Genomic DNA, 12,270 nt, shown 5'->3' on the forward strand with positions numbered 1-12,270 from the left:
GTGCACCTTAACATAACACACATGTCTTCAGCCATAAGCGTAAAAGGCACAGCTGCTGCAGGGAGCCCATCTTGGAAGCAACACAGGGAGGTCAAGCGTGGATGTGCCAAAGTGTGCGCACGTACCATGGTTTGTGGAACAATGCTGTTAAACAGTCAGTAGAAACTATTTCTCAAGCTGACAGTTGCTTCACGGCTCAGACAGCAAGCCGCAATTTACTCTTTGGATAATGACGTCCATGATAAGCAGCTTATGAGCTGCCTGGGTAGCATGTTGTTGTACATTTTGATTCACTGAAAACTCCTCTGAACTAAAATTAGTTCAATGTTCCTCTTGTGAGTCAGCATGCACATGTGCGTAATGTGTTGCTGTCCATGTTATGTTTGTGTGTTGCTCTGAATTCCTCTCTCATGCCTGTTTATGGTCAAACTATGCTAGCGGGGTCTTTCAGAGCACAGCCAGTGGATATGGGAAGAAGGAGAGGGAGTGACTGATGAATGGTGAGAAAGAGAGAAAATATAACATGCCTGTGAATTATGATTACTATACATCACTTAATCACAGTTCCTCCTGATCTGAGATCTTTCCCTGTAAAATATAAGCTAAAAATATAAAACTCCCACTTATTCATTTCACAATCATTTGCCCTGGCATGACTCAGTTCAGTACGTCTTATCCCCCATGGGAAATATGATTTCACAGTATGTGTGAATATGGGCAGACCGGTGGTTTGCACTGTTGCCTCACAGCAAGCAGGTTTCGTGGTTTGAACCTCGGCTGTGTCCCGGCTGTTCTTCCCGTGTCTGCGTGGGTTCTTCATAAATCCTCCAAAGACATACACTTAATTGGTGACTCTAAGGGGTCAACAGATAATGGACGGATGAATGGAATATGTGTAAATATAATATTGAAAAATGCAATCAATTACTCATTACATTGAAAAATTGCATTAGTTTTCTACTATTACTACAGTACACATTACTATTACTACATTACTAATTACTCAAAAGTAATTAGTTACTCCTTACATCACCTATTTTCAATCCCAGTAAGTAAAAGCGTTTCAAATTACATTACAAGTCCTCAGTAAGAAACTTACTTAAGTATAACTATAACCAGCTAAATGTACTTAAAAGTAAAATTACTCATTCTTGAAAGTTGCCCCTGTGGCATGTTATTATATTGTATATGTCACTATAAGATTGTTTATATGTTTGCATCTACGTATGAGGAGGACCAGTCAAGTAGTTCAGGTCTGTCATTCCCCAAACGTGTGTCAGGCCCTATCTTGAGAATCACCAGATAAATCTATGGGGTCTTTTTTTTTTTAAAGGGAGGATATTTGAAAAATTCTACCTCCTCAAGGCTTGTTATTTAAATAAAACCATGTGAGAACTTTAGTGGGAAAGTCTGTCTTTAGTAGAACTGCTAACAATTCACAGACATATGAATGTGAACATGAATGTGACATATGAAATGTGACAAAAAAGGAACTAACCAGACACAGAAGGGACCACAAGCCAAAATCAACTGAGGGATTGACTCATTTAATCTTAAATCATTCAAATATGTTGTATTTTATAAGCTTATCAGTTGTTTTATGTAATACCTTCAGCCTAAGCTGTCTAATAAATGTATCTGCGTAAGAACAGGCAACATTTCCCTCTGAGTAGTAGTGGAGTAGAAGTAGCGTATGCAAGTACATGGACAAGTCTGGACATAACAAGCCGTCACTAGCAAACCATAGAGAGCTCTCTCTCACAAACACATACGCACACACACACTAAATTGCATGCAGGCCGGTCCCTGTGTCATCACTTGGTAATAAACTCCAGTTTATTCTCTCCGATCCCTCTGCACTTGTTCTGTGTCCTTTAATAACTGAGACAAAGGGTGTCTCCTGATATTATGAAGGACCAGGTCCAAGTGAGCTGCAGTTTCGGGTTGAGTATGATGGTACAAGGTGGAGATAGATTTTTTTTTTTTTAATGCAACAGTTTGGCAGATAACACAGGGAGGAGCCTCTAGAGATTTCAGTATGATCCAGCTGCAAGCAGATCATTTTAAAGGTATTACAACAGTATGACTGATTACACTGCTGCAGTGCCTGAACACAATGTCAGTACGTGTGCCTGTGTTTGTGCATCTACATCATGTATGAGTGTGTGTGTGTGTGTGTGTTTGAACAGGATTCTTTACGCTACTTCCTTTCCAGCCCTTTAATTGCCTGCTGCTAATGAGTGGAGGTCTTGATAGATATGAACAGCTGGGAATGGAGGGAAAATAAAAAAAGATGGAAATAATGTTGACAACCTGCCAAAACCAAGAGCGTACATACTGTGTGTATGCATGGGTGTGTGTGTTTGGCTGTCGTTGTGTGATGATAACAATTATATTAATAAGGTTGAGTTCACAGCTTGCTTTGCTTGCCCCCAGAAAGTAGCCAATAAATCAGCTCCTGCAGCTTTAAGCTAAAACCTATCCAGGTAGCAGTCATATAACTCTAGAAGTAGTACGTTACTATGTCCTCACAACTGTAGTAGAGCCGTAAGTATGTGTGTGCTTGTGGACTGCAGCTAACGTAGTATAATTACTCGTTGACCTGAAGTCGAGCCAAACTGGCTGCAGGCCATTTCCTGCTAAGGCCCCTGATCTAGACTTTATGTATTCAATATTACAACACTCCAACCGTCCATAGCTTGATAGATTACAGAGAAAAACCAAAGCGAGCTGCAATCAGAAATATTTCAGGCATGGCTCCTCTGAGGAAATGTTGGATTACGTCTGTATCCTACTGAGAGACAAACTGTAACATGTACATCCATCTTAGTCAAAAAGTCTGTCTTACAATTCCGCTCTTTAAGTGAATTATTTTGCCAGTGGGAAAACCTGTTTTCATTGCAGTTACACTTCATCAGAAATTGTCAAGAAGTGTGAAGGATTTGAAATGAAGCAGGATAGGAAAGATCTACTGAGCAAAAATTACATACTTTTAAAAGAGGTGGTGTAGTGTAGAGAAATGATTCCACAATTAAAGATGATTGTCTGACTTTATCAGATAAAAGTTTTAAATGAGCACAGATATGAACCTTGTGAAAATATTATATCACACACAATAGGCCGTAAAAACTAAACATAGCTCAGCCCAGAACATAAAAGTGCCCCGGTGGTACCAGTAAAATAACACTGGAACAATATTCCCACTGTCGTAAAAATATGGAAAACCCCTTTGTCCGAATGACGCAGAGGTTTCCCTCCTGCTGTGAACACACCCCATCCCACACGGAAGCTCTCATTAACCAGAAATGCTCCACACTTCCTGCTGGTCAGCAATTGTGCCCTGGTTAAGCGGGTTACTATGGCAACAGTCGCAAGGGTAGAGAAAAGGGTAGAGAAAGAGGTCAAACAGAAACAGAGAAATGTTTGTGTCGTGATTGCACAGTAACAACTCTTGTGTTTGTTTGAAGCTCAGCCTCATCATGCAAGCATCATGTGGCTTTTTTTGTTGCTATGGGAGCGATGCAAAGATGGAAAAAAAACAGTGATTTGTCTGTCTTTCAGAGAGAAGTACTTTGCCTGCAAAAAGACAAAAACAGAAAGCACAGGTGTAAATGATAACATTGTGTAAGATTTATCAATATAATAAACATAAGTATGTTTTCATTAGAATACAAGCACATGAAAATAAGAATAGTTATGTTTTTGTTATCTTCGATTGCTATTTTTATCTACAGATGAGTCTGTTCCAGTCCGCCATGTCCAACCGGCATGTTTCTACAGTCTTTCAGAACACTGGCTTTCTCATTTTTTTAATGTGTTTTGTTGCCACTGTAGTTTGTCAATCATGCCAGGAAGAAGCGTGTGAGTCAAGGGGTTTGCAATCAGAAATTACACTGCTAAAGCTTTTGGAAGTTTTCCATACGGTAGTCCTTTCAGTTAGCCATGTCAACGTGCCAGCACACACAATCCGAGTCAAGTCCTAGAACTGGTTCACCTAAATGTTATTACATTATATATTATTGACAAGTCAAAATGTCTGACATGAAAAGATCCAGCCAATATTTGTTGAGACACTTCATTCAAACCCACAAATTTGATCCTCATGGTGGGTTTTCCAGAGTCAAGAGACCACTTCAATCACTAGGATATAACCTCAGGGGATTATGAACATCTACACAAGATTTTGTATAAATTCTTCAGTCGTTGTTGGGGTATTTCACTGGATTAAAAAAAACTTTGAAAAACTCCTTGAACTATTTCTACATAACTGTACTACAGTACACACCAGAGTAAGAAAACAGATTATTTTCCATCACGTAGTACATGAAAGCATGACAGGAAACCTTCTGCTGAACAACAGTTGTTGTGCTGCTGATGTTTTGGGTCCTCTGAGTCATAAAGATACTTTCAATGGACCAACAGGTAGTGCCCTGCAGCCGTGTACAGCCCTGTGTAAAAATGTCCAACAGATGTTCACAAGGCTTCAGCCTAATGTGTCTTAACTTTGTTCTCTCTGCCTCCCTTAAACTGCAACATTACAACACTGAGCTCAATGAAGTTTCCCTCCTGCCAAACACCAGCTGAGATAATTGTGTTAATAGCTGTGAGAGCATGTTCTGATTCATTTGACAAATATCTCAGCCCTTCCAGGGGTACAACTTCTTCAAGCACCAGAACACTTTTGCTTCTTTTCATACCAGATTACAACAAACACACCATCAAAATGACATTATCTTTGGGAGGACTGTTAACAGCAGCCTTCTAAAAACAACTTCTACTGCCAGCTACCTACTGGATGCTTGAATAGTTTGAAATGGGAGAATTTAGGCCAATCATGCCATAGTACTGAACCACTGCAGAATGTTTCCAATTCAGGAAAAAGACGCCACTTCAGTCTCTGTGAAACCTATTTAATTTCCTGATAAATCTATTAGACAGATTTCCATCCCATGACTTTGCTGACCTTTTTCTCCAATACTTGACTAAATCATGACATGTCAACATTCTTATCAGCCTCATTTGAACTTTATGTCACCTAAAAATGAGAAAATATTAGCATGTTATTGTCTGTATTTTATATCAGTGTTGTGATATGAAATACAGACAATATATTTCCATCAGAAAACTAGGGTACTGTGTCAAACCGTGACCCCTTAAACAAGTGTCTGTTAGGAATAAGAACTTGTACAAAGCTACTGAATGTGTGCCAACTGGTGATACCTGGCGAGAGTTACAGGAATTATGCTGCTGTCATAACTGCTAATACTGAGTTTTAGTGGTTAATCGCCAATGTGCAGGTTGGAAAAAAAATACTATATGGTAATGAAGAAAAGGAGGTTTTAGGAAAAATATTTCAACTCTCAAACCTTGGGTTTGTTTTTATCCGCAAAAAGGTAAATTTGGTGCTCAACGACTAGCATTCACAAGCAATCTTTGTGTTTTCTGTGTAGCCCTCAGTCAAATGTTGGCTCCCAAACTGGCAGTCAAAACTTGGAGAATCCCAGAATCAGTTGAAGATGATGATGTTGAAGAACCCTGCGTTTTTAGCTTGGAGACCTCGCGTTAGCATTCCCTCTGCACCACATCGTTCATGTGAATTAAAGGGCTCTGTTTTCTCAATCAGAGCTAAAGTCGCTCTGAACAGGACATGGCCTGGAAATGACTCACAGGTCCCAAATCCTAACCTCATCATTAGCATCCCCCACACCTCCCACAGATACACACAGAACTCCTGCGCAGTACAGTGGAGATAATTGGGTCTGGACCAGAGGAATGGAGATAATTTCATCATCAAATGTGCATAATAGGACAATTGTGGTCTTCTGGGTGCTTATTATGGTCAGAAGTGATCTTACTGGTATTCTGATAGACTCCATGTTCAAGTTTGTGTCGTGTGGTCAGCCCGCCTCCGCCTGGATGGAAGAGTTTAACCTCTGACCTCAAAGCTGTGATATCATCAGAAACACAGACGTGGACTGAAAGAGAGAGAAAGAAAGGGATGTTTTCTACTATCAGATGTGGGTGCACAACAGGAAACCTGCAGCCGAATAACAGTCATTGTGCTGATGATGTTTTGGGTTATCTGAGTCACAGTGCATGTTTATCTCATTGAGTCTATCTCTGTCCCTGCAGCTCTGGAAAAAAAAATATTTGAGAGATAAATCTAAGTCTCCTGAGCTGCAGATTCTCATCTTTCCGCTGACATTGTACCACACACTGAACCACTTGTTGCTCATACACACATACATCTTGAATCACCGTGGGGCAAGATATGATCTCATGATGTTCTCCGGCACTCAAAAAATTTGTGTTTCAATCAATCATAACTGATACAGACTGAATAACTTATGCTTTGAGAATAAGACAGTCTCTGGAGGACAGCCCTGAAAAATACTTTGTGAAAACTTGTAGAGGTTTAAAGATGGATTAGATTCATTAGGAATTCCTAATATCTGGGGTCTCTCTGTGTGTCAGTTTCATCAGTGTATGGTTGCTCTCTCAGGGAAGGGTGGATGCTCACAGTGACTCAGCTTGGATCGAGATGCAAATAGGGTACTTGTCTGAGTCACAGTCCTTTGGCAGGCTGCACAGCTGGATTATAAAAGCATGTTGCTGATATTCTATCCGAATTCATGTGGACACTATGATAACCTGTTAGAGCTTTTGACTAGGTTTACTGTTGTGTTTGGTTGCGAATAATATTTAAGTTCAGCGATTCAGCTTTCTGTCTATGATCTAGCTGTGATTTTATCTACAGTATGTGGGAGAAACAGCTTGCACAGTTTGTAGTCTTAAAGAAAAATGCTTTTTAGTTTTAGTACATGCTTTTTTTTCCTAGAGTGAGAAGTGAGTAAGAGTCAGGGCAAAATTAGCCCAGCTTAGCATGTAGACTGGAAGCAGAGGGGAATATAGAAAAGTATGCCTATGACCCCCCTCTAAAGATGACTGTATTACACAAAGTAACTTGTTTCCTTGTAACTTGTTTGTCTAATCCTTACATAAGCAGAAATGTTTAAACAAGACTTTGTGGTTTAAGGGGGATTTACAAGCTGTAAATGTTTCTTGAAAAACAGTAAAGATTCCAGGAAATTACTACCCAAAGTTAAGAAACAGTCCAGCATATGCAGCTGGAAAATGGTCAGTTGTTTTCACACTTTAGTATGGATTAAAGCAACATCGTTAGTGAGCTTTACAGGTGCTGGCAGGTGAGTTTTGTTACCTTAGGACAGAGCCATGCTAGTAGTTTGTCCCTTGTCACCACCACTTTGCTAAGCAGGGATCTATTCTGGGTCCTGTCCTCTTCATTCAGATCACTTAGATAATCCCCTCTGAATGACTGGCAAATTGTAAAACCACAACTCTCCTTTCATGCATTTCATTCTCTTATTAATCTTAAAATCCATATAAAGTAAGAATAAATATGTGTTCGGAGTTTGTCAGGCCAAAGAAGAAAGTGATATTAACCACACAGCCAAATTTGAATGATTAAAAATATTGACAAGTTCATAAAATTAAGTGTCAAAATCGGGTAAAAATTAGAAATATTCTCAGCTCTAGGACTGTGGGGGCGTGTCCGCTGAATGTGCTGAGGCTATGCCCACTCGTGGGAGCAGTCAAGCAGCTGTTTTGAAGCTACCGAAACATGTCAGAAGTGTTTTAAAAAAAATTACACGACTAATTTTAAAACACCCTGAGAGAGATAAATTAATCGCTATCTCTCTGCTAGGCGTGCAGGGGTATGCTCAGGGTGTGGTGTGTGTGGCCTTCGACCTTTAGGACCATCCAAAAAATCCTGGAATGAAAACTGATGAATAACCTCTAAGTCATTCACACTGACTTTAAGATAATAAAACAGATATTACAGTCTTCTCAAGATCTAAAAACACTGATGACTGTATTTGGTATATCTCTACTGTCAGAGCTTACTGTAACCATGTTGGCTTGATAATACATTTACATTTAAATGCTACATCAAGAACCTTGTTGGCTAACTGTCTTTTTAATCTGAAATAAAATAAGATTACCTTTGATTGGTAGAAGGAGGATTGTTGAATCAACTCATTCAGGTCTGGACTATTGGCTGCTACCTCCACACTCAGCGCTGCAATCTATTACTGCTACAATCCCCACCACCAAGTATTGTCTGTATATTTATGAAGCCGTGGCCAGATCATATATCAGATCTATGTTGTACTGAAACCCAGGTTCACTTTTAACTCACTCTAGTGGTTGGCTAGATCTTTCAGTGTCTCGTGCCAGGACTGCTTTTAATATTGAGGAAAGGACTCAGGGAACCTCTTGCAAAATCATTTAACTCATCACACAAATTTGTTAGTGTCACCACTAACGCCCAAGTTCTCCGCCCAAAAGGCTATACTCATCATTTAGTTGGAAACAAGTTTTAATAATAACACTGTCCAGTAAAATATTATGATGATATAATGAGTACAAAGCAACAAAGAAAAATACAACTAAAGCCATGTCTTACACCAGTCTCATAATGTCACATGTATTTGTATAACCTGTATAACATCATATCACATACAAGACTCTCTGACTGACTTGACAAAGACACATCAGCCAAAGCTGTCAAAGAAAACACGGAGGAACGGCACAAAAAACTCAGGAAAATTGAAGAAATCTCAGGAGAGGCAATTGAAATACAATCAGAGTTCATGAAAAATAGCAAATAGCAATTACAAAATGATGTTAAAATATTTTTTCAGTATCGGCTCCTTCTCATTATTCACTCTGCATCTGTGCTGTCACATCATGAGTCCATTTGTAATGAATTGCACCCATGACCACCATCCCTATGACTGAGGGGTGAATACCACAGAGGTCTGTATAATGAAAGACTGGATGTGATTGTGATTGAATTACAGTTTCATCTGATTGCATGCGCTGGCCTTAGGAGTAAAAAATGACTTCAGACTTAGGTTCAAATAATTTTACCTTCTAAATGAAACCAAATTACATTTGTAACGACAGCAAATTAGATAAAAAATCACAACGCTAGCAACAGAAACCACAACTCCTGCTGGATGTTTTGCCATATTTTTCACAAGGATATGAGTCATTTTCAAAAGAGCAATAGTAATGAGTATCACATAACTTGCCAAGCTAGGGGGTTTTAACCATAGTGATGGTGACTGCTCATCATTTCTTTTGTGTAAGGTGTCACGTTCTCTAACTTCCTCTATGACTGGAATGTCACATTGTTAAAAAAAGGGAACTCCACAGAAAATGCTGTCATGCTGATTATTCCGGTTGAATACTCTTTCGATCTTTTGACCACAAACAACATCATTGCTGGGTAAGGTTCAGTGTGTTCAGAGACGTGCTCTATTGCAACAGCCACGTCACAGAGTACCGACCACACCCTGGAGTACACCTGTACATCACTGCAGCAAGGTGAAAACTTATTCAAGATTTTTTAGTTTGTTTAAAGTCGCCCTCTATAGAGGAACATCTCATCTGGTTGTAGTGATGTACAGGTGGATTTCAGGACATCACCGTTAGGTGTGCAATTCAGCCTGCTGTTGAGTTACTCTTTAAAAAAGTAACTCTACCCTCAAATTCAGTCATTGTGCTGCAGCATATTTAAAACAGGAGAAGAGAGCCTGAAAAAAAACCCACTGAAAAACAGGGAGTCTGGTGCTGCTTTGTGAGAGTTAATGTATGGGCACCTGTTGCAGTTCATCATCATCTCTACACTCCCCCTCACAAATACACATCTTGGGATGTAAATTAAGGTTACTGTCATCAGCACTAAATATCTTGTTAATCTCTTAAAATTGGAAGATTATGGGAGTAATGATTCTCTGTGGAGTGTTTGACTGCTTGTAGCTCTATAGAGTCATGTTTTTGACATGAGGACACCTGGATTGTTTTTGCTCTACTGGATTATGTATAGGCATAATAATACACTATTCGACTGGTCACGTCGCGGTGGATAACCATCTATCTATGAGCCTGGGTCTGCCCGTTAAAAGGAAGTTTTTCCTCGCCACCATCGCCAAGTGCTTGCTCACGGTGGAATTGTTGGGTCTCTCTAAATAATATTCTAGACCTGCTCTGTATGAAAAGTGTCACGAGATAGCTTTGATAGATTGAATTGAATAGAATATTCATCTTTGGGAGAAAGGCAACCTGATGCCACACTGCAGTGGCCAATCCAACAATCAGACCGGTCAAAGCCTTACAAAGTCAGCCAGAGAGCAGTGGTTGAGTGAATGAGAATGAGGGAGCACAGGTATCAACAAAATAAAAAGTTGTTTTGCTGATTGTTTCAAAGTGGTTATGTTCAGCACAGAAACACACGCCAGTTTAGAGCCTAAACAATGGACTGGACTGGTTGTGCAGCAGACATTTCGATTTGACAAAGCTGGAAAAACACAGCTGAACTTGACAGTAACCACGGCTCAGATCCATTAAGTGTCCCAGTACCAGTAAACAAACACAAACAATAGCAGGACCTCCCAGAAGTGGAACGCACCTATCATCAATAAAAGCTGTGAGCCTGCTGTGCTACCAGTCCAAAGCCACTGACTTTACATAGTTTACATCAGTATGTTTGTTACTGTTGGGGCAACAGGCTGCAACCAATTCAAATATAAACTTTATTCTCTATTGCTGTTACTATGTAATCATCACTATTATTGTGAGACTCCTAAATAACATAACAAATGACATGCAGGGTGGAGGAAAGTAAATACAGTACACTCTCAAGCTTCATCACAAAATATCTGAAACATACTGAGCATTAAGAGTGGAAATTTCCTTTAATGGCAGCTGACAGTGTTTACCATCTTTTACAGAAGGCATTAAAAAGTTATATATCAAATGTGCTTGCCAACAGTTACATTATCTTCCTTTTGGCTTTGCCTTGAGCTTTAAACTTGGCTTACATTCCCCCAAAGATTTCACAGCAAATAACTTCTCAAAAGAGCTCTGTGGTTATCTCATTTTGCCAAACAGCTGTTTCATGGCCTCTTGGGGACGAGCAAGAGAAAAGGGTCCAGGATGGGAGAGACGACTCAACAACTGAGAGGCACAGAGACGGGAAAATACAAAGAAGGAACAGAGCAGACAGACAGACAGAGAGAGAGAGAGAGAGAGAGAGACGTAAAGAGAGAAGATTCAAACATGTGAGACCATCCACACTTGTTTGATTGTGTCTGTGGCCAGAAGCGAGAGGAGGAGAGTGGGAGGAATAAAACAATTAACATGAACAGTACTCCGGGGAATGTGGGTTTCCTTGACAACAGCAGGCATAGCCAAACAAACGGGTCCATTCATACCAATTCAAAACAAACAGAAATGTCTCCCTTATTAACACCCAGGCAGTCTTATAAAAAAAAAAAAAAGAGGCATCCCTTCCTGTTGTCCTCAAGGAGGACATACATCAAATTCTTCCTTTATATTAATTTTGGCTTCTGTGGTCCACATTTCAACTGTGTCACAGATTAAAAAACTGATCTGTTGTGAAGGTAAGAAAACATCTACATAGAGTTTGGTTATAAAACCTCAGGTTCAATGTTGGGTTCATGTGAAAATGTGAGAAACCATCAAGGCTGCAGAGAAGGACGAGAGGAGGATGAGACACTGGAATATCTGTCCTGGCTTCAGAGAGAGAGAGACAGGTATATGTGAGTGCGTGTTATTTGTAAATTTGTGTTGAGAGATGGGTGTGGAGTTTGGTTTTTCAGAGAGTTGTTTGATGAGCCAGCAGGTCCACCCCATGTCCTGGCAACGGTGCTGATCTATAATCAAGTGCAGAAGCTCTTGAACTGCATTTGAATCTTTTTTTAAAGTGATAGTTTCACATTTTATTTTAGTTTATTTTATTGCAGACACTTAGATGAAAATATCACTCTTGTGTCTTTATGATAAATATAAAGCTAAACCCTGCAGATATATCTTCGCTTAGCATAAAGACTGGAAACAGAGGAAAACAGTTAGCCTGCATCTGCCCATAAATACAACAAAAATCAGTTTTTTATAAGCTCACGTCTCACGTTTGTTTAATCCATACAGAAACCTAAATGTAAAACTAACTACGGCTATTTGCTACAGAGCTTTATGTGCCATACTGTTTCACGGCCAAGCATAATAACTTCCTTAAGTTGTCGTTGGTTGCCTGGAAATGTCACAGTAATGATAAGACTTAATATGTTACTAAAATGTTAATAAGCAAGCTTTAGAAGTGCTGGTAGATGGACTTTGTTACCTCTAAACAGAGCCAAGCTGGAATGGTCTCTGTTTCCT

General features: G+C 39.6%; 1 long non-coding RNA gene across 1 annotated transcript; it reads right to left on the bottom strand.

The window, feature by feature from the left end:
* Positions 1-3,051: 3,051 nt before the first annotated feature.
* On the bottom strand, positions 3,052-8,181 carry LOC113746340 (uncharacterized). Its single transcript, XR_003462777.1, has 3 exons — positions 8,025-8,181; positions 5,856-5,975; positions 3,052-3,576 (listed from the first exon to the last, which is right to left on the bottom strand). It is a non-coding gene; the product is annotated as an uncharacterized LOC113746340 (long non-coding RNA).
* Between the last annotated feature and the right edge of the window lie 4,089 nt (positions 8,182-12,270).

The sequence above is a fragment of the Larimichthys crocea genome, chromosome VIII (genome assembly GCF_000972845.2).
Source record: "Larimichthys crocea isolate SSNF chromosome VIII, L_crocea_2.0, whole genome shotgun sequence".
NCBI lineage: Eukaryota > Metazoa > Chordata > Actinopteri > Sciaenidae > Larimichthys > Larimichthys crocea.